The following is a 23,382-nucleotide window of genomic DNA, read 5'->3' on the forward strand; positions in this document are numbered from 1 at the left end:
GAGAAGCGCATCCGGATTCAAGCTCAATCAGGAATCGTATATCCACACGATAGTTGAACGGTTTGGCATGGAGCAGGCGAAACCCTCGAAGGTGCCGCTCGATCCGAGCTACCTACAGAAGAAGGAGGAGATGGATCAGCTGCCGAACAACCACGACTACATGAGCTTGATTGGTGGTCTCCTGTATGTAGCTGTACACACGCGGCCCGACATTTCCGTGAGCGTGTCCATTCTGGCGCAAAAATCCAGCTGCCCAAATGCGCAAGACTGGGCCGAGGCCAAGAGGATACTGCGCTACTTGAATGCCACCAGCAACCATAAGCTGCAGCTTGGAGCCTCCAGTGAAGGTTTGCAAATGTTCGTTGACGCAGACTGGGCCGGTAATGCTCGAGATAGGAAATCGAATTCCGGCATGATTCTTCGGTTCGGCGGAGGACCAATCTCGTGGTGCTCAAGGAAGCAAACGTGCGTTGCGTTGAGTTCGACCGAAGCTGAGTTCGTGGCACTCGCTGAAGGGTGTCAGGAGTTAGTCTGGACCAAACGGCTGCTGGAGGAGATCGGTGAAGCAACGAAGGAATCGGTCCCCGTGTTCGAGGACAACCAAAGTTGCATCAAACTGGTCGAAAGTGATCGCATCGAACGACGTAGCAAACACATCGACACGAAGTTCTTCTTTGTACGGGACCTGCAAGAAAAAGATGAAATTAGACTGCAGTACTGTCCGACGGAATCAATGTTGGCCGATTTGATGACGAAGCCACTGCAACGGGTTCGTCTGGAGCGATTACGATTGGCAATAGGAATCCGTCCGGATCTGCCCGAGGAGGAGTGTTAGAGATACTATAATTATAGCAGGCGTTCAGACCGAACGCCAATCGTAGTAGCCTAGATTTAAATTCAAATAAAATTTTTTCACTTCTGTTTCTACCACTGCACAAAGTAGTTCGTTTTACTGCCTACCTACTCCAATAGAATCTGTTGTTAATTTTATTTACTGTGGACGAATTCTAACGCACATGTTCTTACAATAAATATTGTGCCATTGCCTACCAGTACGAAAATTTCATTTTCTTCGAAGAACAAATACAAAAAAATATAGATTCCCTAGACAAATATACTACCACAACTTTCTGAAGGTTTGACCAAATCAAATGAAACTTTCATACAATATTCCTACATACATAGATAATATTACAAAAATGTTTCATTGCAATCTGTTTAGTATTCCTGTTTCTAAGAAATATATGTTTTCATAATTATTTGTTTGTACAAGATTCTCAAAATCCAATTCTTTCCATTTCTGGAAAACTTGCCCAGAAACTGGATTTCTGAAAAAAAAAAGTTTAATCGATTTCTCGAAGACGCAGTTGAAAAACTGATCTATATTTTATGAAAATAATTACAGAAGTTGAGCAAATTTTGCGAAAGAAACTTTGGCCGATTTCTTGTTGAATTTCACTATCGCATATTGGATGACATTTTGATAAAATTAAGATTCCAAGAAAAGCTCCACAGATGAATGAAAGATTCATGACAAAAATATTTGAAAAATTATGAATATTTTCATCAGAAGTAAATAAACTTCATTATAAACTTTTCCGAATTTCAGTAAAAAAAAAAAATGATGATCAAATGATGTCACTACTACCTCCAATAGTTTCACCAGAAATTCATCTCGCATTTGTAACATAAATAGTTCTGCAATCTACTGAAAAAAAAATGAAAAAAAAGAATCTTTTCTTCACCTACTATAAAAGTTCTTGAGCTGTAAATTTTCGATTTATCCAAGATTAAACTGATACAGAGGAATACAATGCACTGCCCAATCAACACACGATCGCATATGATGTTGAATAGGATGCTAAAGCTGGGAATGTGTTATCGTATTCCGATCCGCTGAACTCCATCCAAACATCTAATACTTAACAGTTTGAAATAATGCGAAGATATAGGGTGATATAATTAAACTGAATATTTAAAAGAAAATGCTTAAGGAATATTGCAATGTTATTATTGAAAAAGCATAATATTTTTAGAAATTCTTCTATGATCATAGTCACACATTCATTTTTACTTCTTCGGAATACGAGAAAACTGTAAGTATAGTTCGCATTAACCCTCCTTTAGGTAATTTTCGATCCAAACCGTATACTACGTCAGCGAGCTGCTTCCAGCGTGATGAAGGTTAATAAAGACAATAGGCGGCGCAGCCGAAATTTTTTTTAAGGATAAGGTTTCCGAGGAAAATTTGTCCATTAATTTTGACAATAAATGTTTTTCAATGTAGTCAGATTAACGAAAATAGTGACTTTAGTGACCAATTTACTGAAAAAAGTGACTTTAGTGACTTTTTCATGCAAATAGTGACTTTTTAGTGACCGACTCAAAAATAGTGACCAAATCACTAAAAAGTGACTCGCTACCAGGCCTGTATGAACCACATGAGGACTATCCTCCATAAATCAGTTTTAAAGGAAAGCCGAAAGTTTTTCAAACCTTGTATTTTATCGACCATGGGATTAGCATTCACTATTTAGATTGGACAAACTGACAGAATCGCATGTTCGCACGCTGTTCTGTTGGTTTATCTATACCACGTCGTCTTCTCCGATCCGAAGCCATCCACCAACCAATCAACCAACTCAGTAAAAATCCAGGCAAAGCCAGTAACAACCGGTGCGCTTGCGAGGAGTTTTAGCATACATCATTCAACCAACCAGCAGAGAGCACTGTCAATCAGAGTGCGATGGTGTGTTAGTTAGGTTAGGTTAGCCAACAGTCAGTGTTGTTTTCATTTTACTTCTCCATCCATTGTGACCTTTTCTGCAAATCCAGTGCAATTGTTGTAGGTAGCTGGTAGACAGACAGCATTGGAAAGCTTAAACTGTTGTTAAATCCATGCTTAACTCTTCGTGACGAGACGGACGGGATTGTGTTTTCTTTGCTCTGGGAAAACAGTCCGCGCGAAAAAGTTAGTGTGATGTGAACCCACACTCAACCGGGGTACATGCGGCTGCATAATTGGATCGTTGGACATGAAGGAGTTAGGACGTTAGATAGTGGGAGTGGGGCTTTGATTTGGCTGTGAGTTGCAGCGGAACTGTTTCAAACTAAACAATAATTAAATAAAATTGAACATAATAGTCCTCAAATGACCGGAAGGTAATCACGAGATTTTCGACTTATTACTGGGCAGTAAACATGTTACAATAAATAAATGTACCGGATCATTAAAATAGTAAAAAGAGTGCAAAAATATGAATTCCATGGACGATTCTTGAAATAATGAATGAGAGCAGAAATAGGAAATTCTAGAGAGTGTAGCAGATCTGGTGTGATCACGTGACTATCACGCCGAGGACCTGGGATCGAATCCCACTTCAGACAAACTCGCAAAAATGTGAGTTCTTCCTTCGGCAAATAGGGCGTGGGTCCCCAGATTAACTAGTCTAGGGCTAAAAATCTCGTTAATATAAATAAAATAAATTTTACATTGGCAGAGAAAGCTCTCCTTACACCAAGAAGAAGAAGGAGAAGAATGTATGTATATTCGGATCACTTTAATACCTCATTGAAGTGAGTTTGCCTCCTTCCTTTTTGATAATTTCATCCACCCGAATTCCATTTTAGATCGCCTTATATAAATTTAGGAAATTGTGTCCATCAAGGGTATTCTAGAACCTTTTGGAAGAAACATTTCAAGGAACGCTCTTGAAAGCAATGCATCAGTGCATGTGTGGAGTATTTCACTCTTTATTAAGCATCTCATTAGGAAACGCCAGAAGGTATACTATTACGAATTACGAACCTTTGGCTGCTAAATAACTTTTGTAGGGTTCTAATCAACACCTAAGCTCCATCAGTACAGGAGATAGAAACAGCCATCCGTTATCATAAAATCATATCAGCTGAGATACTCAAAGCTGTCTCCGTAGTATACACAAAACTGCTGCATCAACTATTCTGCTGCATCAACGCGGTTTCCCATATCCGCGACATTTCCGGTCGACTGAATGCAAGGCGTCTTAGTAAAGGTACCCAAAAGGGGTGACATGACTATATGGATAATTGGCAGGGCATCATGTTACTGTGTATCGTTCTCAAAGTCCTCTGCAAAGTGATCCTTAACCGGTACAGAAGAAGATTGGCGCAACTCTCCGACGGGATCCTGTGTGGATCATATTGTCACGCTCCGCATCATCCTGGAGCAAATCAAGGAATTCTTAGAGTCTCTATGGCTGGTGTTCATTGATTACGAAAAAACTTTCGATCGTCTCAATCACGAAACTATGTAGGTAGCCCTCAGGCACAAGGGTGTCACGAGAAAATCATCGGCCTCATTGAAGCACAATACAGGTCATTTTTGTGCAAAGTACTGCACAACGGTATCTTGTCCGATCCCATCCAGGTCGTTGCTGGAGTGAGGCAAGGATTTATCCTATCATCACAACCTTTCCTCATCGTAATAGACAAGATCCCGGTAGGTGCGATTGATCTTGAACTAAATCGTGGATTGATGTGGCAGCCCATTACCATGGAGGGTGTCCGGCCATTTGGCCGAATGCCGTTTGGCCGAATTATGATCAAAAGAATTCAGAGGAAGTTTTGACAGTCTCACTACCATTATGATCATCACAAATATTTTCTCTTTCAATCATAAGCTATTCTTTCTAGTTTGGACATTTTGAGATTAATTGGTGTTGAAACTGTCAAAATTTTAGCAAATATTTTTCCTTCTTTGAATCATCGGCTGTTCTTTCGAGTCATATTGACGAGGAGAACAGCGGTCACTTCAGTTTATCATTCATTTTTCGGCCAAACGGCATTCGGCCTAATGGCATTCCGCCAAATGACCCGGAACCACCATGGAGCACCTAAATGACTTAGAATTGACTGATGACGTTGCTCTCCAAGCTCAACGGCGCCCTGATATGCAGAACAAGCTCGATGATCTTGTCAATCGCTTCTCGGCGTTATCAACGCTATCAACGTGAACAAGACCAAATCGTTGGAAGTAAACACGGTCAACCCTCCCAGCTTTACGCGGTAGCAGGGCAAGCAGTGGAGAATGTTGTAAGCTTCCAATATCTTGGTAGCCAAATGGCGGCCGATGGCGACACCAAGATCAACAAAGGTGTACGGATCAAGAAGACGAGGAGTGCTTTCGCAAGGCCAGGCGAATCATTACCCCGAAAGTCGGTAATAATGCCGGAAGGTCGGACCCCAGCCAGGGTTCCCGGAAAGCTGGGAAGGGTGGGCCTGAAAAGGCTGGCCCGTCCCGGAACGATGGGAAAAGGGGTTGCGACCGCTGGCGCTGGTGGGCCCTCAACAGTCACAGAGCAGGGCGATCCACGGGGAGGACCCCCCTTGGACGAAGGTAGAGCGGAAGAGGAAGAAGAAGGCGAATCCGCAGGTAGTAGCGCAGGACACCAAGCCAAGGCGTAGGAGGGCAGGTGCCAAGCGCGATAAAGGCGACGCCATCGTCATCAAGACGGAACAGTCCAAGCACTCGGACGTCTTGAAGATGATGCGAAGCGATGCCAAGCTTGGAGGGTCTTGGAGCCGTCGTACGCAGTGTTAGACGTACTCGTACGGGCGAGATGATCCTGGAGCTGAAGCGCCAGAAGGAGCACAAGGGTGCCGCCTATAAGAGGCTGGCAGAAGAGGACCTTGGTGAGGGTGTGCAGGTGAGGGCTCTGACACATGAGGCGACTCTGAAGGTCAAGGACATTGATGAGATCACCGAAGTGGAAGAGCTCGTCACGGCACTGCGGCAACAGTGCGATGTGCAGGTGGCCGCCGCAGCCGTTAAGCTTCGGAAGGGGCAAGCAGGGACACAGATAGCTTTGGTTCAGCTACCCGTGGCGGACGTCAAAAAGTCCGTTAAACTAGGGAGCATAAAGGTGGGTTGGTGTGTATGTCACCTGACATTCCACGAGCCACCAGAGGTTTGCTTCAGGTGTCTGGAACCAGGACACAATTCGTGTGACTGCAAAAGCCCCGACAGGCGCAAACTGTGCAGGCGATGCGGCGCTGAAGGTCATAAGGCCCAAAGCTGCACGAGTCCGCCCATCTGCATGATCTGTACCGGGAAATCCTCGAACAACAGACATCCGATGGGTGGTCCAAGGTGCCCGGCCTTCAAGAAAGCCGCAGTGAATAACAAATCACAGTGCAGGTAACGCAGCTGAACCTGAACCACTGTGATGCGGCTCAGCAACTGCTTTGTAAGGAGGTTTCTGAGTGGGAGACGGATATCGCCATCATATCGGACCCATACCGAGTACCCGCCGGCAACGGCAACTGGGTCGCGAATGGGACCAGAAAAATGACGGCGATACGGACGACGGGTAAATACCCCGTCCAGGAGTTGGTGTCTACTACCTATGAGGGCTTCGTGGTCGCCAAAGTAAACGGGGTCTTCTTCTGTAGCTGCTATGCGCCTCCGCGGTGGCTGATCGAGCAGTTCACGCAAATGCTGGATCGCTTAACGACCGTGCTAACAGGGCGAAGGCCGGTGGTAATAGCGGGTGACTTTAATGCCTGGGCCGTGGAATGGGGAAGCCGTTTCACGAATCAGCGGGGTCAGATCCTGCTAGAAACACTGGCCATCTTAGATGTCGACTTGGCTAATGTCGGTACCAAGAGTGCCTTTAGTCGAAACGGAGCGGAGTCAATTATTGACGTGACCTTTTGTAGTCCTGGCCTAACAAGTAGTTCGAACTGGAGAGATGATGGCTACACTCACAGCGACCACCTGGCGGTTCACTACAGTATCGACTACAACAACAGCAGACAGTGGATAGAAGAAGAGGCGGCTTGGCCAAGGCCAAGCCCTCGCAGGTGAAAGACATCATACTTCGACGAAGAGGTATTTAGGGAGGCGCTCCACCGTGAGCGAAACTCAATCGGTTTAGACGGCGACGAGCTGGTAGCGGTGCTCTCACGTGCGTGTGATACGACCATGCCTAGGCGAGTCCACCCTAGAAATGGGAGGCCACCGGCTTACTGGTGGACCGACGCGATTGCGGACCTGCGCCGCGCCTGCCTATGGGCTAGGCGGCGGATGCAGCGAGCACGATCAGAGGAAGAGCAAAACGAACGGCGGGTGGTGTTCGCCGCTGCAAAAGCCGCGCTCAAGACCGAGATAAGAGCAAGCAAAAAGGCCTGCTTTGAGGGTCTCTGTCAGAGTGCCAATACGAACCCGTGGGGTGACGCTTACAGGATCGTTATGGCCAAGACGAGAGATGTGATGGCTCCTACAGGGCCATCTCCAGAGATGTTGGAGGGGATCATTGGAGGACTTTTTCCGCGTCTTGATCCTAGTCCTTGGCCTCCTTTCGCCGGGGGCTGGGGCTGGCGATGAGGAGAGGGTCACCGATGTGGAACTTGCGGGGATAGCAAAGTCCCTTAGCGTAGGTAAGGCCCCAGGTCCGGACGGAGTTCCGAACCTGGCCTTAAAAGTAGCTATTGCAAGGGCTCTGGAGATGTTCAGGTCTGCTATGCAGAAATGCCTGGACGAGGGAGTTTTCCCAGAAGCTTGGAAGAGGCAGAGCCTGGTACTATTGCCAAAGGTGGGGAAACCACCCGGAGACCCGTCGGCATATAGACCAATATGCTTGATTGACACGGCGGGGAAGGTGCTCGAAAAGATCATCCTCAATAGAATGTTGAGGTTCACCGAGGGCGAAAATGGTCTTTCGAGCAACCAGTACGGCTTCCGGAAGGGGAGGTCCACAGTAGACGCTATCTTGTCGGTTACAAAAACCGCCGAGAAAGCACTCGAGCCTAAGAGGAGGGCAATTCGCTTTTGCGCTGTAGTGACTCTGGATGTAAGGAATGCGTTTAATAGCACCAGCGGAGTACCTGTACAAGATTCTCGAAAGTTACTTTCAGAATCGTGTACTAGTCTACAACACGGAGGTGGGTCGGAAGTGCTTTCACATAACCTCAGGAATTCCGCAAGGTTCCATCCTGGGTCCGGTGTTATGGAATGTCATGTACGACGAGGTGTTGAGGTTAGAGTACCCAGTGGGAGTGGAGATTGTCGGATTTGCCGACGACATTACACTCGAAGTCTACGGTGAAACGATCGAGGAGGTGAAGTTGACTACCGACTACTCAATCAAGGTTGTGGAGGCGTGGATGCAATCCAGGAAACTGGAGCTGGCTCACCACAAGACAGAGGTGACAGTTGTTAACAAGTCGGAGCAGCAGACGGAGATCAGTGTAGGAGAGTGCACTATCCTGTCAAAGTGCTCCGTCAAACACTTGGGCGTGATGATCGACGATAAGCTTACCTTCGGTAGCCACGTCGATTATGCCTGTAAAAGAGCCTCCACAGCTATTGCGGCACTGTCCCGGATGATGTCCAATAGCTCTGCGGTGTACGCCAGTAAGCGCAAGCTTCTGGCTAGTGTTGCTACGTCCATACTTAGGTATGGCGGCCCGGGGTGGGGCACCGCGCTAAGTACTAAATGCTACCGACGGAAGCTGGAAAGTACTTACAGGCTTATGTGCCTAAGGGTTGCGAGCGCGTACCGTACCGTGTCACACGACGCTCTCTGCGTCATTACTGGTATGGTGCCTATCAGCATTCTTATCAGTGAGGACATGGAGTGCTTCGAAATGCGCGGCACACGAGGCATACGAAGGACTGCCAGGATGGCCTCTATGGTCCACCAAAGGAAGGTGGACCCATAGGTTGATACCGAGGGTAGATAGTTGGATTAATAGGCGCCATGGGGAAGTTACATTCCACCTGACACAGGTCCTTACAGGTCATGGTTGCTTCCGACAGTATCTACACCGCTTCGGGCATGCGGATTCTCCCGAATGCCCAGTGTGCAATGGTTTAGAGGAAACGGCGGAATACGCTTTGTTCGTGTACCCACGTTTTCGCACAATGCGTGACCGCATGCTTGCCACATGCGGGGAGGACACAAACCCGGACAACTTGGTCCAGAGGATGTGTAGGGATGAGGTTAGCTGGAACGCTGTTTCAACGGCTATCACCCATATAGTCTGGGAGCTACAGAGGAGGTGGCGCGTGGACTCGGAGAATGGCTAGTCCAGATGCAGTACAAGAGGTGGTCCAGGGGTTCGAAGTCGGCTTCGTAGGTCATACCGGTGCCCTGCGGTCGAAATCGACCTTTACAGCGATTAAGTGGCCGCGGAGAGGAAGACCCGGTAGCGGTGCTATCGTGGCGTCGGTCTCTATTGTCAGCAACCTTCTGGTGTAGCTGATAGGGCCTGAAGGGTAGTGATACCCTTGCCTTCAGCAGGTCAGATCGGGTTGCACGTGGGCATCAGTTCTTGATGTCTGCAAAGCAGTTGGGCACGGACGGGGTTGACCCTGCCCACCTTCCGAGGACAAAGGGAGTGGCGAGGACCACTCGGGAAACTGGCTAAGCGCCAGCATGTTACCGTGATGGACTCTCCAGAGCGAGTCATCGATGTTCGTTGCTGCTAGGCTACGCAGCTAACCTTGAGGGTGCGATGTGCACTAGCCCCTCTCTGAAGCAATACCTTCTTGGTGGTTCCGGAGAGACGTAGGGTTTGGCGACCATAGGAATGTGTTTTAGTGGATCGAGGAGAGAGTAGTCCTGGCTTTTATTAGTGTTGTAGAAGACGGCCTTAACCTCACACTACCCTAACCTTCCTGTTAGGGTGTCTATTGAGCAGATTCCCCCCCCCCCCTATGGTTTAGAAGGAAAATAAGGCGTATTGTAGCTGCACTTAGAGTCTAGTTACAAAGAATTGCCCCAGAGCACGTTCTTACAACTTGTTAGAATGGACACCCTCTATCAGTAATAGGAAAATAATTCTTCCTCTTCTTGGCGTAACACCCCAACTGGGATAAAGCCTGCTACTCATCTCAGTGATCTATGAGCGCTACCACAATTATTAACTTAGAACGTCCTCTGCCATTGACCGTTTCGCATGTGTAAATCATGTAACTGGCACGAAGATTTGCACTACGAAAAGTTGCTGGATTGACCGGGAATCGAACTCGTTATCCTCATGGTCGTACTGAATACCCATGGCTTACCGCATCGGCTATATGGCCCTACAGGCGGAAATACTAGTGATATGATATATTTCGTACCATTTTGAGAATGACATTTTAAAGGATGTTCAATAAAAATGGAAATACTTTTTTCATTACGGAAAATAAAATTCCACAAAAAGATTGGTACGTATTGAAAATAGTAGCCAGACATGCCGATACGTCATTTCAAAACTGTAGCCTTTGAAATTCTGCGTGAAATTAGTATAGCACTCTTTACACGTGAAGTGCAGAATTAGCATAAGTTAAAATACACATTAATAAAAATATATAAATAAATATAAATCTTTACACGTGATACGCATAATGTGGGTTTTGTACCAGCATTTCTAAAGGATTCTGGCAACTTTATCAGGTACAGTAAGAGTAAACAGAACAAGTCACAGGTGGCGACATAATTGTGTGAATCATATCAGTCCGTTCCACTTCATAATGCTTCCTAGAAATAAATACATCGAATAAAACAACATTCACTTACCTAACTTAATGGGAAATGATTCATAAAAACTGTATCCTTAGGATCCTCTATAATAGACGAAAAGCGGCCAACTCAAACCGGACAACACGGTTCGTTGGTGATTTGCTCGCAGCGGTGACTTGAATGGCGTTGATTTGCACCGACGACGATGATGGCAGCGGTGGCGATCGGCTGTGTTTATTGTTGAAGTGGATCAATCCAAAGCGCGTCCGTTTCTGCAACAACTGATTTCCTCTATGCCTGGTTGAACAAATTCGATATCACGACCAAACAACAATCATAATCCGGACACTTGTCTTCCTTCTTCCCCTTTTTCCCTCACTCGGGCCCACACTCTTGCTTTTCTTTGTTTTCTGCAAACGCTTTTTTCCACTGCTCACTCAAAACTCAACAAGATTGATCAGAAGATCACACAATTTCTTCTTCTTCTGGATGCCTTTTTTCCGTTTTGCCTGCTCTTTGATCAAAAAATTTTCAGGTTTAACTTCGGAGGCGCTCGCGCTCGTGTTGGTGATGGCCGCTCACTTGTGCACTACTTTCTTCGGGTTACTTCCAGAGCTTCTCTTATTTCTATCTCTTCTGCCTTCGGTTTCGACTTCACAACTGCACTTCTACAACACTTCTTCTCGGAAACACACCAACCCACCAAAAAAACAGACGCGGAGAGACCTGAATGAACGGGAAGCACGTAAGAAATGAAAATTGTGTACATACGAAAGAAATGCAACCCGGCCGCGACAACTTCAACCACTAGGTATGATAGGTAGGTACGAAAGACCCCAACCAGCTGCGGGGCACTTCTTCGCGTTTGGTTTCTTCTGCTAAATTCACTGACTTGGTGTAGCTTGTACGGAGTGGCGAAGTAGGAGACAGAGTTCCTTACAGCCAGGATGGTCGTTAACATCAGGAACAGCAGCAGCAGCAGCAGTTAGAGCAAAAGCAGGTCCCACTTCAGAACATTGAACGAAAGAACGCTTTGATGGTTCGATTCGAACACACTGTCGTCGCAATAGTGTGGAAGTTGACTTGGCAAAAAAAAACTGACGATTAAGCTAAAAACTAAGTGTTGAAACAATGGCTAATGGAGAGAATTCCGCAAGCTGGAAAGTTGTGTGTTTGATGGTAAAACCTTCATTCTGTTTCCCACGTTCTGAAGTGTAAAAGCTTGAAGGGCTTTGTCAGGATTTGTCTTATAAAATAGACTTAGAAAATAGGCCCTAAATTAATCGAGTTTTTTTTTATTATTCTAGTACCTACATTCATTGAGATAGAGGGACATTTGGCATAACGTCATTTTGCATAAGGTTACTTGACATAGATACATTTGGCATAACGGTCATTCTATGCCAAGTATTCATTATGCCAAATGTGTTTATGCCAAGTGTTCATTTTGCCAAATGTCATTAAACTAAAGACAAACGCTCAAACGTCAAATTCCGTGTGAGAGTAAGCAGGCCAGCATAAATTCGTGCAGTAATCTAAGGTATGCACGCAGTAAAATCTAAGGTTTAGCCACCGCATTCTGGATAGAAATTTTGCAATTTTCAACGAATCGTGGCAACCTATGGCGCAAATGAAAGTTTATTGTGTAAGGAATCTAAAAATATTTACTTCGGGAGATATTTTGACATTGTGTTTGAAATAGAGTCAAGGGAACAAGAAGTCCTCGAAAAGTTTTTGCACAAACGTGCTGAAAATCTGACAATGTACATTAAAACGACCGTCCCCACAGACTTTAGTTAGCTTTCAAGTATTCGGTTTTATATATCACTAGCTGTCCCGGCAAACCTTGTCTTGCCAAGCTGAGATGGTTTGACAACTGTTGAGGTCATTGCTGCACCGCACTCTAGATTGGTTTCATTTCGGTCATGTTGATTTTCTTCCCAATTTATCAAAAATCAGTACTTTATCAATGTTCTTACTTTCTGGGTTGATTTTCGTAATTTTTATTACATATAAACACAGCCACCATGAATACGAAACAAACCGTGCAAGATTCATGCTGATCGGTTCACCCGTTCTTGAGTTTTGTTGCCTCAAAGGAACTTCAAACTCATTTTTATATATATAGATTATAACGTGAAAAGGTTGCAGATCAACTAAAGACCAAGAAATAATCGAAGTTTGGCAAAAAATACATAGTTTTGGTCAACAATATGAAATTGTGGTTTGAAAAACCGAACTTTCAAAAATGCATGTACAACAAATCATTTTTTCACTATGGGAAATGTCGTAAAAAATGCTGGCACCCCTTATTCAAAAGCTTAGATATTGTGTATTGATTTGGATTGATTTTTGTGCCTTGCTTATGGCGGAGAATCCTTGCGTTTGTATGCAGAAAACTATGTGGAAATTGTACCGCATTTTTCCAAAAAACGTAAAATCTCATACATCTTAAAACTCACAACTATTGAAAAATATTGAGTAACCGTGAATTGCGACTTGGAACTTTCAAAAAAAGTTTAGAAAGACAACTTTCATCAAAAAAATAAGTTTGATTTTGACACAAAGGTGGTAGAAATTTCTTGGCAAGCGATCGAAGGTACTGTGCAAAACTGACGGATGACGGATATAATAAGTCAAATCAACAATGTTTTGATGTTAATTTAAAGTAAATTACTGCTTGATTTTCTTTGGTTAGATTTTGCTGTGCGCATGCCTTATTATTAACCTACAATCAGTCTCACAACTAGTACGTGTGTTGGTTTAACAAGACATTCTTAGTGGCATTATGTTCATAATTCAACTAATATATTGAATGGAAAAAGCATCAGACATTTCCTCGTGTCACTATTTTACTCATGCCCAAGAATTTGACAATGCTTATTATCTTGTAAGAGATACAACATGGAAATAACTTGCGGAGTCATAACCATAAGAACGCGAGAAGAGCTATCTTCAAAATAGGAATTGACAGAAAGAATTGACAAACTTTCAACGACATATTATCGAGATGATTGATCGCAAGCACACAGAAAATCACAGGTATTTGAAAAAAAAAACATTTAAGTATCAAAACGCTCAGGATGGGTCGTCCGGTAAAGTTGTCAGATTTTCTAGGAAGAATCGTTGGTATCACAAGAACATGTCGGAAGAATTGTAAAAACGGTAGGTAGTACAGTAAGGTAATGTACAAAGTCTCAATCATTCTTTTGAACCTGCTTCAAGTGTTCCCAAATGAGTAAACATCAGAAAACCCTACTTCAATGAACATTTCGGGTTTTCCCGATCAAAACCCAGTTACATGGATTATCAAATTATTTACTCTTTACCGTGAGAGTTTATACTGAAGAACTAAATGGCGATGAAAAACTTGGTTTAGTCATACACCTCCAACGGGAAGGAAATGTGTATGCGAATACATTGAACAGTCAGTGGGCTTCGTGGCCGTGCGGCTAGAGGCGTCAGTCATCTAGACGTTTCGTAAGCCTCGGAGTGTGGGTTCGATTCCCGCTCCAGTCGGGGAAAACTTTTCGTCAAACGGAAAATTCTCCACTGGGCCACTGGGTGTTATGTGTGTTGTCCGTTGTCATATGTTAGTGCTTGTTCAGTCTGTACAACCTCTGGTTGAAGACGGTGTAGTGTCTTTTTTAAGAGCAATCCAGAGAAGAGTTCCTAGAGGAATCCCAGAAATAACTCCTGAAGGAATCCTAGATGAAACCTCTTTCAAAAATCTTAGGAGAAACTTCTGGAAGCATCCATGGAAGAATCCTTGAAATAATATTCCTTGAAGAATCTCACAAAGAGCTTTCTGAGCAATCCTGGAAAAATACTGGAGAAACCAAGAAAGGAACTCTGGGTGGAATCACAGGAAGAATCCCAGAAGGAGCTTCTACGGGAATCCCACCAGAAAAATATAGAGTAGCAAACATTTCATCTTGATTCTGTAAAATTTTGGCAACCGCGTAGTACGAACCGCAATCATACCAGTATCCCACAATTCTATAGGGTTCCGAAGCAAAATGTCAAGTACGTGAACTGAAATCAAATGATTTGGATAAGACACTTGCGTTTTATTTATGTACTTGAGAGTATTATTCGTCGAAAATCTTTGCTTTTTATTACCACACAAAATAGAGCCACCATCTGTCTTTTTTTTTGTTTGGAACGCCCAAGGTGTCGCACAATTTTCAAGTTTAAATAAATGTGTAATTCACAGTCAAGCTCCTATAAAATGAACATTATTTCTCGGAAAAAAATGGAAGTCTACGGTGTATAGTCCAAAAAACTTCTTCAATGAGGGCCTCAACATCTGATAATTTTCTCAAGCTTTATTCCAGCACAATTAATTTATCATTTTATCGTTACATTCTGATCCAGATAGATATTAACCAACTCTAAACGCGTGAAGAGATGACTGTCAGCCTGTCAGATTACATTACGGCTAACTACAGACATGTATATCTTTCTAAACAATGTCTCTTATTTTTCTTTTATACTCCCGATTTTATATGATCTAATTCGAATATTTTTTATTCAGCAAGACCGTACTAAAATAGTTTGGATTCGTTTCTCTGTTGATCCAGGACCTTTTTGTAATGGAGAAACCAAAAATAGCATTGCATTTTTTACGGGATAAATCATTTAAAGAATTCCGGGAGGTATGGTTGGGCAGATCTCGGAAGAGAACACCGGAAGGAACTTTCCGGGATTCTGGAACTATTTACGGAAGAAACCCTTGGAAGAATCCTGGAGCAATCTCTAAAAGAATCTCAGGAAACATGTAGGAAAGAGTTCCGAGAAACTTCCTGAAGAAATCATAAAGATTTTCGAAAGGATTCCCTGAAAGAGTCTCGGGATAAATCCGTTGAGAATTCATCAAATGTAATCAAGGAAAAATAAACTAAGGATTCACAGGAGAAATCAATGGAGGAATCCCTGGAGAAATCTCTAAACGAATACCGAGAAGAATCCTTGAAAAAAAAATCCATGAGGATTCAATGAAGGAATTCCGGAAGGAATACATGAAGGAATCTCGGGAAAAATCGCTGAAAGAATCCCGTAAGAAAACTCAGGAAGTATTCTGAAACAATCCCTGAAAGAATTCCGGCAGAAATCCATGGAGGAATTCCTAAAAGAATCTCGGAATATCAAAAGGAGGCTCTTAGAATAACCGGGTGTAATCCCAGGTGAAAGAATCCCGGGTGACATTTCTGAAATAATCTTTTATGGGATCCCTGACGGAATCTCCGGAAGAATCTTAAGAGAAATTTCTGTAGGAATCCTGGGTGAAGTCTCCAGATGAATACTGAACAGAATTTCTTGAGGAAGCTCAGAGGAAACCTCGGGAGGAATCCAGGAAGAATTCTCTGAAGATGGAATGTCGGAAAATGCACCTGAAGGAAGCCTAGAAGAATTGGCTGAAGATAGATACAAGAACCAGTACCGGGAGGAATTTATAATGGAATCCCGGGAGTAATTCCATAATCCAGGAAGAATTCCTGAAGAAATCAGGTATCACAACAGAAAACCTGGGAAGGAAAAAGAAAGAAAACCGCTAGAGGAATCCCGGGACACTGCTGGAAGAAATCCATGAAAGAATCTCGGTAGAAATTAATAAATTTAAATTTTTATTTGTCTTTATTTGAGAGACATACGAGAAATCATTGTCGGAAACTCTGGAGACACAGCGCTGGAAAAATTCCTAAAGCAATCTCGTAAGACATCCCTGAATAAAGATTTTTGGGCGGAATCGCTTTGGAACTGTTGAAGGGTTCCCCTGAAAGAATTCCGGGAGGGATTCCAGGAGAATACAGGATGTCTCCGACGATCGATCATTGCAAAATGAGACGATGAAGCTCGCGAATACATGAAACAAGGGCGTGGCGGTGAAAGGGCTAACATGTTCACAGCTATGGGGCCATCCATTGAGTACGTCACGGTCCTAGAAGGGGAGGGGGAGTTTGTGAAAGTGTGACAAGCAATGTATTAAGTATAGTGGTAATCACGTTCAAATGTATGCGTGCCTTTTTTGTAGATGTAGTTGTGAAACTGCGAGGAAAATATTTGCACTCTTACCCCGGACGTTAGTTTTATCATTATTTACCCGTTTTACCCAATTCGATTGGGTAATATTTGCATATGCAATCTGATGTGCTTGTAGTTCATCGATTGGTTTTCGGCGAGGACCAAATCGATCGGTTTTCGCCGAAAACCAATCGATGAACTACAAGCACATCAAATCGCGGCGATTAAAACAATAATAACATATGCAATCTGAATAGCCTTTCAATCGGCGTGCACTTTTGTGTGTGCGCTAGTGTTCGTGTGTAGAAATGTCACTTATCTCTATAGGAAAAACCCGTACGAAGGGGGGAGGGGGGTCAAAAATTCCCTATTTCAGCGTGACGTACTTAATGGATGCTCCCTATGGAAAGGCCACGACCAATAACAGCGATGATTTTCAGACATTTCTGCAGCAAATTCCCCCAGAAAGTACATCTAGGGATTCTCTTAGAAACTCCTTCTGGGATTTTCTGCAGTTTTTTTTTCTCCTTGAAAAAACTCTTAGCAGAGTCCAAAAAGGAACTTTTGGTAGATTTCCAGGAGCTCTCGGAGGAATCTTAGTAAAAAAAATCCGGTAAAAATTCCATAGGCGATTCTGGATGAAACCTGGAAAGATCCTAGAAAGATAACCTGGAAGATTTCCAGATAGAACTTCTGAGGGTGTCCACCCAAAAAAACAAACTAAAATTCCCTGAGTTTTCCAGGTTTTTTTCAGAGGGAAATTTTAAATTTTTATAGTTCAAAAATTACCCAAATTTTTATAAATTGTCTATATTTATTAAAAAACTATAAAAACGGGTTAATTGCAAGAAATTGCTTTAACATTTCATCTACAATGACATCCAAGTAAACTAAAATATCTGGAAAAAAAATAAGTAGTTCAGTCAGTAGTTCCACAGACCATATGAACGTTAAATTACATACACAATTTTGATTATGAACTTGAATGTTTGTTTTCAGTGCTGGTGGTAAAGATGAGATTTCGAAATTCTTTTCATGATTCTCCTGCTTTCAATTCTTCCGGAATTCCTCCTTTAAATTCGTTCTCAGTTTCTCGCAGATTTTTTCCTTAAAATTATCAATGGTTTTCCTTTCCTGACTTTCTCCAGTTTTCCCAGGTATATCCAGAAAATTTTACGTATTTGCTTTCATAAATAAGCCCTTCCGAGATTTTTCACTATTTTAGGTTTTTCGAGGGTTTTCACGGGGTCGGTCTCTGCTAGAGTATGTACCCCCGCGGGCTTTCTTTCAGATATTTCTCGTGGATTTCCATGCGGGATTTCGCACGTAGTTTCACCCGGGATTTATCTATTTATATTTCTTCGGGATTTATATTTCTTCGAGAATTTCTCACAAGAAATCTTGTAAGTTATCCCAGGAGACATTCCGAGAAAATTTCTGGAAAATTCCTGCAACAACTCCGGGGGAAATAATTGAAGAAAATTCAAAAAGGAGCATCCAGAATAACTATTGGGTAGAGATTCTGCGAATAATCCCGAGGGAATCTGTCAAAAATAATCTCAGATGAATCACTTCAAGAAATTAGGTGATCAACTACAAGGAAAAGCCTTAAAAATATCCGAAAAACACGGGAAGATCTCCATGACAGATAACTGCAGTAGCCCAGAAGACTCTCCAAAAAATTTTAGCAAAAAGTCCAGGATAAATTCTGAAAAACTCTGAGAGACACCCCAGGATCAACACAGGAAGGACCCTCCTAAGAGAAGTCCCGGGAGAACAACCGAAAGAAATCTCAGGTGAAGCTTCAAAAGAAATCCCGCGGGAGCTTTGGGAAACATACCAGCTGGAGCTTCTGTAGAAATCTAAGGAGAAACTCTAGAAGAAAGCTATCGGAAATGTATTGAAGAAAACACAGGAGAAACTTCGGAAGAAATTTAGGAAGCAATCCCTTCAGATCATTAGTTGAAAACTGCTTAAAATTGTTGGAGGAGCTTTAGTAGAATTGCCAGGAATAACTCCTGGGAGCAACGCTGCGAGAAATCCAGAGTAGATCTGAAAATCTTCAAGAGGAATTCCGACAGAAACTACCAGAAATTCCACGACATCTGCGGTATATCCTGAGAGAAACTCTTGTGGAGATCTCGGGATAAATCCTGGTAGAAACACACGGGAGCTCTGGGAGAAATACTGGGAAAACCTCTAGAAGAAATGCTGAATGTTCCTCATAAAAAAAACAGAAGAAATCGATCGGAATCCCGGAATCCTGGAAGATTCTCAAGGAAGAATTCCGGAAAGAAATGTTCGAATCCTGAAAAAAATGCTGTTAGGAATCAGGAAGAATAACCGGAAAGAATTAAAAATACCAAGATAAATTGCGTAAAATATCAGGACAAAGGAAAGGAAGGAATCTTCTAAAACCCTGTGAGGAATTTTAGGAGGTATTTCCAAAGAATTTCCAGAAAGAACTGACAGAATTTCTGGAAAAATCATTGTATGGATACAGTAACACTACATAATTGAAAGCATTTTTATTCATACCCACGATGATGTAGTAAACACTGTGAACTCTAGTTCTGAGTTGATGTACAAGAAATAAAATTCGCTACCGTAAACTACCGTAAGTACGCTACCGTAAGTGGGGTGAACCTGATCACTCAATTACCCACGGATATGGACTTTCCAGGAAGTTACCATTACATTTCAATGTTACGTCATTGTCATGCGAATGGTTAAAATGTAATTGTTGCTTCCTAGAATGTCTATATCCGCGGATAATTGAGTGATCAGGTTCACCCCACTGATCAACTACACCCCAGTTTACGGTACTCTTTTTTTCTTACGACTCAATATTTTATTGTTTTATCCAGTGGCGATTCCCTAATCTCAAATCTACCTGTTCAACAAGTATAAAATCTTGAATTTTTGGATCAAATTAGCTAGTAACTCGTAGAAAATGGCGAGAAAAGTTGTTACCACCCATTTCCATGTTGATTATAATCATAAATTCCCTGCATATGCAAATTTTAGAGTTGTTGAACAGGTAAAAATGAGGTTACCAGACGCCACTGGTTTTATCGGTGCAAAATTTCCCTGAATACTCACGATACTCTCTGAGTATTCCAGATTTTTCCCTGTTTAATAAAATTCCCGATTTCCAGTTTTGTCCAGGCGGTAGGTAGACACTCCCACAAGAAACTCCTGGGAGATTTATAGAAAGAATTCTTGAACAATTACTCCAGGAAAGGCCCCAGAAGGGACTTCTGGAGGATTTTTAGTAGGAAATCTTGGAGAAGTCTCAGGAAGAAATCCTCTTGAAAACCTAAAATAAACATTTATAAAACTCCCAGGAAGTACTCCTGTAGGATTTCCAGAAGAAGTTGTTGGAGGAATTCCGGTTATTGGGGATAAATTCCAAACACAATTCTGAAGGGAAGCTCATGGATGATTCCCAGAAGAAATACTTCTTGGAATTTCGCAAATTTCTGGACGAAATGCAAAAGTATTTTTTGGAAGAGTACCATATACCAGCGTCTCATGCGGGTAATCCACTGTGGAATTTCAGGAGGAATTCGTGAAGAAATCTAAGCATGAATGGCAAGGACTGTTTTGAGAAATCCCCGCAGAACTACCTGTAGGAATCCCAAGAGGTATTCCCATGGGTATTCCTGAAGGAATACTCACAAAAATTATAAAGGAAATCTTTGGGAAATACCTGGAGGTATACTTGGATAAATCTCTAAAGCAATCTCTGGAGAAATTACTTGATAAATCTCTGGAGGCATCTCCAGAAAAATGTCTAGGAGAACCTTTATAGAAATCTCTAGAGGGGTTCCCAGTGGAATCGTTAGTGGCAAAATTTCCTAGAAGAATCCATGCAGTAGTTGCATTAGAAATCGCAGGAGAGATTTCCAGCAGGGATATTAGCTTGGAGAATTCCTGCAGCAATTCCCCTGTGGAAACATTTGCACAAATTGTTAGAGCAATTCCAGCAGGAATTTCCGGAAGAATTCAAAAAAAAAACCTTGAGGAATTCTAAAAGAAATCCCTGGAGGAATACTTGAAACACTCCTCGGAGAAATGACTGAAGGAAAGTCTCCTCGAGAAATCACAGGAGGAACTTATGAAGAAATCCCAACAGAAATTCTCAGCAGAATTCCTGGAGAAATCACAGGAAGAATTGATGGAGTAACCGCAGCAGGAATTGTTTGAGGAATCCCAGCAGGAATTTGTGTAGGAATTGCCATTAAATTTCCTGGAGCAATGTCGGTAGGATTCTTTGAGGAATGCCAGCCAAGAGAATTTTTGGGAGGAATTCCATGAAGAATTACTGTAAAAATCCCCGGACAAAGCCTCTGTAGGAATCCTAGAAGAATTCGTGGAGGAACCCTAGCAAATTTCTGGAAAGATTTCATCAGATTTCAAAAAGAAATTGTTGCATGAATTCTTGAAGGAATCTTAGCAGGAATTATATCTGGAAGAATCCCAGGAGGAATCCGTGGATAAATGCCTGAAGAGGAGATATCCTTAAAATAATTCCTAGGAGGAGTTTTAGAAAAAGCAAACTTATTCCTGGAAAAGTTCCAACCAGAATACTCAGAAGAATTCTTAGAGGAATCTCAGGAGAAATTGCTGAAGTAACCACAAAACTGGTCGCTACTAAACTTCAGGTGGTTAAGTAAAAATTTCAGTCGTAATTCCTAATGAAATTCATTGAAATTATTTCACACAATGAAGCTAAAACTTCTCCGCTGGAGAATACACAATTTTAATGTGTAATAAAAATATGTGTAATCTTGAAATTTTCCGAAATTTTCTTGAGGATCTCTTGCAACAATTATAGAAGTTGTATTTGTATTGTATTGTAATAGGAGGCAATCAGTGAAGTACTAGATTGAAAGTAGTGAGCTGGATTTTTGTATGGCGAGATTATCAATTCTCCATTTCTGCAATGAAATCGTGCAAACAGCGTGGGTTATATGATTTATTGACTAATTTGATGCTGTTTGAGCAAAAGTTTGGGTAACTGTTTTGTTGAAGTTGCAGGAAAAAATAATACAACAACACAGTTATTCAAACTTTTGCTCAAATAGCATCAAATTAGCCAATAAATCATATAACCTACGCTGTTTGCACCATTTCATTGCAGAAATGGAGAATTGATCATCTCACCATACAAAAATCCAGCTCACTACTTTCAATCTAGTACTTCACTGATTGCCTCCTATTATTCGGTTGAACATTAAGCTGTAGCTATGTAGTAAATTATTTATTAGGTCACAGTAGAAACATTAGAAACTATTACAAATCGATACAAATTATTTGTAATACATAATAATCTTGGAGACATTTTTGGTTTACATCAAGATTAGGAAATATGTTGAAAATAGTTGCAAATGGTGTCATGGATTGAGTTGTAACACCATAAAAAATAGAGATTTCATAATGACTGGCCCGAAAAAAAATGGCCATGGTGTCGTTGATTGACATTCCTTAGACTGGCCAAAACCAGTGCCTGTACCCTGCCCCAATTACCAGACCTTACCCTATAAGTGCACAGCGCTTCTTCGCTGATCCACTTTTCCCTCTCTTGCCCAACAAAGCGCCGCTGTCACTCGCCAAACGTCAATCCACTAGCACTTCCCCGTGCCTTGTTTGTAGCTATGTAGATTCATGTTGGTAATCAATTCTCATCATCCGTCTCGTATCCCAAAACCTCCGCAGAAACCCGACCGAGGCTCCCATTGATTAAATTCTCTGGCATCTTGCGCCACTATCATCCCAGGATCAGCATACCAGCCTAGAACACGGGCGGACCTACCACCACCCGCCGCCCGTAATCACTTTTGTCCTGACCGAGATTTTCTTCTTTTATTTTTTTTGCGCACACACGCACTTGCCACACACTCTTGCTTCTCCTCTTCAGGAGTTCCACGTCTCTGTGCTGGAACCGTTTTTCCTTCTTTTTTCTTCGCTGCTGCTGCTGCTCCGTCCGTTCGACGATCGATTAGCTGCTCTTCTTCGCTGGGTTTTCCTGCCTCCAGCGCGCACAGAGGAAAAGCGTTCGAAAAAAAACTTCCACTTTATTCCACTTTTGTTAGCTCTTCCTCACTTCTGCCACTTCTACACACAATCTAGGAGGCCAGGGTATTTCGCTGCCACTACTGATGCTTCTTGCCACATTCGCGGGGGCTGTCCTTTCCCAGTGCCACAGAGTGATCACAAAACGCGATTTTTTTTTCGGGGGCCCTCAATACTTCTCGACGAGAACCGCGATGGGAAAGGGAATCCCTCGCCACCAGCAGCCAGCACACGGGACACACCACGGCCGCACAGCAGAAGGGGCACAAGCAAGCAAGCAACACACACACACGACTCCCCGAGCAAGGGAAAAAAAGAACCACCAAAATGATGCACCTCTTTCGAACGGAATCCCAGCCGAACCCAATCCGTTTTTACCGTAGATTTCACACCGAAACGTTGCCGCACCGAACGGACCGAACTTTGCACGGGAAAAACGCGAAAATCTGATCGAAAATTGCCGAACAATCGCCTTTGCAAATGGATCTGCTCAGGTTCAAACAATGGCTGACATATTGGAATACGCGAGCTGCTGCTGCTGCCAAAGATACGGAACAGTAGTCCTGTTCAACGACGTAGGTTGAACTAGCTCGAACTTGCTCCATCCCGCTCTTTCCCGTTTGTTGACAAATGGGTAAGAGTAGGATGCAGCAACTTCGAGCAAGTTCAACCTACGTCGTTGAACAGGACTAGTGAGAGGCGATTTTTTTTTGTGTGTTGCGTGAACCGACGAACATCAGAGAGAGCAGGCGTCCCACTCCCGCACGCACGGACAAGGCGAAACGCGGAG

General features: G+C 42.9%; 1 protein-coding gene across 4 annotated transcripts in view; it reads right to left on the reverse strand.

Moving 5' to 3' along the window:
• The window catches only part of LOC109431859 (regulator of gene activity), an 81,611-nt gene extending 58,466 nt beyond the window's left edge, over positions 1 to 23,145 (reverse strand). The window contains exons 1-2 of one of the 4 annotated variants that reach the window (XM_062856056.1): positions 22,971 to 23,145; positions 10,548 to 10,787 (exon numbers count right to left, since the gene is read on the reverse strand). The gene's annotated coding sequence lies outside the window, so the exon portion shown is untranslated. Of the gene's footprint in view, positions 1 to 10,547; positions 11,217 to 22,970 lie in introns of all 4 variants that reach the window. The other 3 variants (XM_019708121.3, XM_062856055.1, XM_062856054.1) reach the window with 3 other exon arrangements.
• Positions 23,146 to 23,382: the final 237 nt, after the last annotated feature.

This window comes from Aedes albopictus, chromosome 3 (assembly GCF_035046485.1).
Source record: "Aedes albopictus strain Foshan chromosome 3, AalbF5, whole genome shotgun sequence".
Classification (NCBI taxonomy): domain Eukaryota; kingdom Metazoa; phylum Arthropoda; class Insecta; order Diptera; family Culicidae; genus Aedes; species Aedes albopictus.